This window comes from Lytechinus variegatus, chromosome 9 (assembly GCF_018143015.1).
Source record: "Lytechinus variegatus isolate NC3 chromosome 9, Lvar_3.0, whole genome shotgun sequence".
In the NCBI taxonomy this organism is placed as follows: domain Eukaryota; kingdom Metazoa; phylum Echinodermata; class Echinoidea; order Temnopleuroida; family Toxopneustidae; genus Lytechinus; species Lytechinus variegatus.
In genome coordinates this window covers 5,619,676-5,626,052 of record NC_054748.1, presented here as the reverse complement: position 1 = coordinate 5,626,052, position 6,377 = coordinate 5,619,676, and positions in this window count along the sequence as shown.

Sequence of the window (6,377 nt, the reverse complement as noted above, 5' to 3'; positions counted from 1 at the left end):
TTCAGGATTGGAAGCAAAGTAAATGTGAAATTCAATCGCCCTGGACTCATGAAGCCTGTTTGTGTGTGAAGCCGTACTCCCTGCATAGGTTTCCAGGCCGTGATGAAGGAATGCGTCCCTTCCTCCTTTCTCCTTCCTCCCTTTTTTATTCTCTTGCCTTGCCCCCTTCTTTTGGATACTTATAGGCCGGCATAAAATGTGGTAGTGGTGGTTTTTTTGTGGGGGGGGAGGGAGGGGGGATTTATTTGATCATGCTTAGATGGAAATATCAGTCCCTCTCTCTCTCTCTCTCCCTCTCTATCTCACACTATCCCTCCCCCTCTCTCCCTCTCACTATTCCTTTCTCTGTATTACACTATCCCTCTCTCACACACTCTCTCGCTAGCCCCCCTCTCTCTCACTACCCCCCCCCTTTCTCACTATTTCCCTCTCACTATCCCCCTCCTCTCACACATACTCTCTCCCCCTCTCTCATCCTCTCTCTCACTCTATGTCTCGTTCACTCTCCCGCTACTCTAACACAATTTACTAGCAACAAGAAGTGAGCTCCCTGATGAAAACCAACAGCGATTCTTGGTCATCATCAACTCACTTTTACTGACAAAACTAAGGGGAAAAAGTAGCCAAAGTGCAAAAATTCATCATACCTTCATCGGTCAGATATGGCCATTGTCTTACATCGTCTACCCAGGTGTCCATGCTTTATTTTATTGATTTATGATGAAGTTAATGACACAATATCAGAGCTTATCTGTAATCTTTCATTGAATTTGTACACAGAGCCAATCGCGGTCAGCGCACTTGCCCACCGCAGCAATGGCGTCGCCGATAGAGGGCCAAATACATAAACCGGCCGTGAAATTGGTCTATAGGCGCCGCTTTTCCGACGGCGGCGGCGGCGGCGACGGCGGCGTCAACATCAAATCTTAACCTGAGGTTAAGTTTTTGAAATGATGTCATAACTTAGAAAGTATATGGACCTAGTTAATAAAACTTGGCCATAAGGTTAATCAAGTATTACTGAACATCCTATTAGAGTTTCATGTCACATGACCAAGGTCAAAGGTCATTTAGGGTCAATGAACTTAGACCATGTTGGAGGATTCAACATCGAAATCTTAACCTGAGGTTAAGTTTTTGAAATGTCGTCATAACTTAGAAAATATATGGACCTAGTTAATAAAACTTGGCCATAAGGTTAATCAAGTATCACTGAACATCCTGCATGAGTTTCAGGTCTCATGATTAAGGTCAAAGGTCATTTAGGGTCAATGAACTTTGGTCGAATCGGGGGTATCTGTTGAATTACCATCATAACTTTGAAAGTTTATTGGTCTAGTTCATTAAACTTGGACATTAGAGTAATCAAGTATCACTGAACATCCTGTGCACGTTTCAGGTCACATGACCAAGGTCAAAGGTCAATGAACTTTGGCCGAATTGGGTGTATCTGTTGAATTACCATCATAACTTTAAAAGTTTATGGATCTGATTCATGAAACTTGTACATAAGAGTAATCAAGTATCACTGAACATCCTGTTCGAGTTTCAGGTCACATTATCAAGGTCAAAGGTCATGTAAGGTCAATGAACTTTGGCCATGTTGGGTTTTTTTGTTGAATAACCATCATATCTCTGTAATTTTATTGGTCTAGTTCATAAAAAGTGGACATAAGAGTAACCATGTATCACTGAACATCTTGTGCGAGTTAGAGTAGTATTCAAAGTCAGCACTGCTGCTATATTGAACCGCGTGATGCAGGTGAGACGGCCAGAGGCATTCCACTTGTTTGTGATATTCGTTCGTATTTTCACTACCCCGTGCTTTGAAACTCAATATCTTATTTTTATGCTAACCTGACTTTATACTTTCGATTTTTTCAATTATGTTCAAGGTACATGATTTGCTCCTAGATATGTAAATGCCACATTTTCTACTGATTTGGATTACTGTGTGGTTTGTGCATAATTTGACACCACATTAAAGATAATCGGTAGATACGAGTTATGTGACCCCATGTCAGTCATAATTCTGATAAACTTGTCATCCCCGAATTCAGTAAACATCCAAATTATTGATCGCTAGAGGGTATTCATTTGTCTCGCAATCTACTATGGTCAACAAGGAAATTTGTGATCACTCTCGCAAAAAGTGTTCACTGGCTTTCTAGTAAATTCGTGATCACTCTCGCAAAGTGTTCACTAGCTTACAAGTTCACGAGCTTTCGAGTGCCGCTGCAACTCTTTATCACTTGATAAAGAGTAAGAGTAAGTAAACTAATCCTCCTGCTACTGGTGGTGGTAGTACTGAAACTATTTCTATTCCTTATACTACTACGAGCTTATACTTTAAATACCTATAATTGTTATACTACTACTGGCAATGATATTGCTGCTACTAGTACTACTACTATTACCTTAACAAGGAATGACATCACCACTGTTTGGTTCTTGTTGATACTGATAATATATACATTCCTCACATGCAGAGTGATACTGTGTGTAGGCCAATCAGTAATAAGCATTGTTCTATCTCACTTAGATCCATACATTATTTCTCGGCTTTCAAGAGGATCCGCATGGACCTCTGAGTTCATCTGCATGTAAGCATCTAGCCAGATTTATCTGCTGTCTACCCCGTCTTACAACCCTCACGTTGGCTTGCATTGAGGAGCTACGTGATGATTTCGTCATTGATTTTGCTTCCATGGCAACATCATCAAAGGTAATAGAAAGTAGGAGAAATCAATCTCCATAAGAGTTCTGTTTTGAATGACGTATTCTATTTTCTACACAAAAATACATTAAATTGATTGGTACAATGTGCGTAAAGTTTATTGCGAAATGCATACAATTAATTCATTAAGTACTATAAAGTATTTCTTCAGATATATCAAACACAACTTTCATTGCACTGAAATGATAAAACCACAATATTGGTTAGGGAATGAACTAATATCTTAAATTACAATCATGCAAGCAGTAATGAATAGTGCCATATGTTTGTGATATAAAGTTCCCCATATTTTAAAGATTTTTTTATTCGTATTTTCACTACCCCGTGCTTTGAAAGTCAATTATTGTAATTCAGTATTTGCTAACCTAAGTTTATACTTTCACTTCTTTCAATTCCTGTTCATATTACATGATTTGTTCCTAGAAATGTTTTTAAATGCCACATCTTCTATTGATTTGGATTACTGTGTGAATGTGCATAATTTGACACCACATTAAAGATAATCGGTAGATATGAGTTATATGACCCCATTCAGTCATAATTTTGACAAATTTGTCATCCCCGGCTTCAGCAACATCCAAATTATTTATTTTTTCCAGAAGAGGAATATAAATTGCCCTTTCAATCCGCAAGAAACCTGATTAGAATTTAAAATGCATTCAATAATCTTCATAATAGATGATGGAAGTATGTTATAATTTTGATAACACATTACAACATCACCATTAGGTCAAGCATGCGTGACCTAATGGTAACATCAAGTAAACTACTCCTCCTGCTACTTGTGGTGGTAGTACTGAAACTATTTCTATTCTTTATACTACTACGAACTTATACTCTAAATACTTCTAATTGTTATACTACTACTGGTAATGATATTGCTGCTACTAGTACTACTACTATTACCTTATCTAGGAATGACATCACTACTGTTTGGTTCTTGTTGATACTGATAATATATACATTCCTCACATGCAGAGTAATACTGTGTGTGTGTCAATCAGTAATAAGCATTGTTCTATCTCACTTAGATCCATACATTAGTTCTCGACCCTCGACGGTATCTGTTTGGACTTATGAGTTCATCTGCATGTAAGCATCTAGCCAGATTTATCTGCTGTCTACCCCGTCTCACAACCCTCACGATCGCTTGCATTGAGGAGCTACGTGATGATTTCTTCACTGATTTTGCTTCCATGGCAGCATCATCAAAGGTAATAGAAAGTAGTAGAAATCAATCTCCATAAGAGTTCTGTTTTGAATGGTGTATTCTATTTTCTACACATAAATACATTGAATTGATTGGTACAATGTGCGTAAAGTTTATTACGAAATGCATACAATTATTTCATTAAGTACTATAAAGTATTTCTTCAGATACTTCAAACACGACTTTCATTGCACTGAAATGATAAAACCACAATATTGGTTAGGGAATGAACTAATATCTTACATTACAATCATGCAAGCAGTAATGAATAGTGCCATATGTTTGTGACATAAAGTTCCCCATATTTTTAACATTTTTTATTCGTATTTTCACTACCCCGTGCTTTGAAAGTCAATTATTGTAATTCAGTATTTGCTAACCTAAGTTTATACTTTCACTTCTTTCAATTCCTGTTCATATTACATGATTTGTTCCTAGAAATGTTTTTAAATGCCACATCTTCTATTGATTTGGATTACTGTGTGAATGTGCATAATTTGACACCACATTAAAGATAATCGGTAGATATGAGTTATATGACCCCATTCAGTCATAATTTTGACAAATTTGTCATCCCCGACTTCAGCAACATCCAAATTATTTTTTTTTTCCAGAAGAGGAATATAAATTGCCCTTTCAATCCGCAAGAAACCTGATTAGAATTTAAAATGCATTCAATAATCTTCATAATAGATGATGAAAGTATGTTATAATTTTGATAACACATTACAACATCACCATTAGGTCAAGCATGCGTGACCTAATGGTAACATCAAGTAAACTACTCCTCCTGCTACTTGTGGTGGTAGTACTGAAACTATTTCTATTCTTTATACTACTACGAACTTATACGTTAAATACTTCCAATTGTTATACTACTACTGGTAATGATATTGCTGCTACTAGTACTACTACTATTACCTTATCTAGGAATGACATCACTACTGTTTGGTTCTTGTTGATACTGATAATATATACATTCCTCACACGCAGACTGATACTGTGTGCGTGCCAATCAGTAATAAGCATTGTTCTTTCTCACTTAGATCCATACATTAGTTCTCGACTCTCGACGGAATCTGTTTGGACCTCTGAGTTCATCTGCATGTAAGCATCTAGCCAGATTTATCTGCTGTCTACCCCGTCTTACAACCCTCACGATCGTTTGCATTGAGGAACTACGTGATGATTTCTTCATTGATTTTGCTTCCATGGCAGCATCATCAAAGGTAATAGAAAGTAGGAGAAATCAATCTCCATAAGAGTTCTGTTTTGAATGATGTATTCTATTTTCTACACATAAATACATTGAATTGATTGGTACAATGTGCGTAAAGTTTATTACGAAATGCATACAATTATTTCATTAAGTACTATAAAGTATTTCTTCAGATACTTCAAACACGACTTTCATTGCACTGAAATGATAAAACCACAATTTTGGTTAGGGAATGAACTAATATCTTACATTACAATCATGCAAGCAGTAATGAATAGTGTCATATGTTTGTGATATAAAGTTCCCCATATTTTTAAGATTTTTTAACTCGTTTTTTAACTAACCCGTGCTTTGAAAGTCAATATTGTAATTCAGTATTTGCTAACCTAATTTTATACTTTCACTTCTTTCAATTCCCGTTCATAGTACATGATTTGTTCCTTGAAATGTTCTTAAACATGTTAAATGCAACATCTTCTATTGATATGGATTACTGTATGAATGTGCATTATTTGACACCACATTAAAGATAATGTGTAGATACGAATATGTAACCGAATGCCAGTCATAATTTTGACAAATTTGTCATCCCCGACTTCAGCAACATCCAAATTATTTATTTTTTCCAGAAGAGGAATATAAATTGCCCCTCTCACTTTGCAAGAAACCTGATTAGAATTTAAAGTGCATTTAATGATCTTCATAATAGATGATGGAAGTATGTTATAATGTTGATAACACATTACAACATTACCATTAGGTCAAGCATGCGTGACCTAATGTAACAACAAGTAAACTACTCTTCCTGCTCTTGGTGGTGGTAGTAATGAAACTATTTATATTTCTTACACTACTACTAAATCATACCATAAATACTTCTACTTCTCAAACTACTAGTAATTATATTGCTACTACTACTAATATTATTACTTTAATTAGAACTAATATCACCACTGGTTGGCCCTTATTGATATTGATATAACGAGGCTTATTAAGCATGGCATATATATTAAGTCCTGAATATCCTTATTTCATATTTCAAAAAATCATATTTGTTCTCTTGGCAGAGTCCTTACTTCATGGAAAAAAAACACATTCCTTTCTTAGATAACTGCTGGCCAGAATGGAGATATCACCAACAACTCATGGCAGGTGGTTCTTCTGCAGCTTCTTCTAGACCAACCAACCTTCCTCACCACCAACTAGAAACA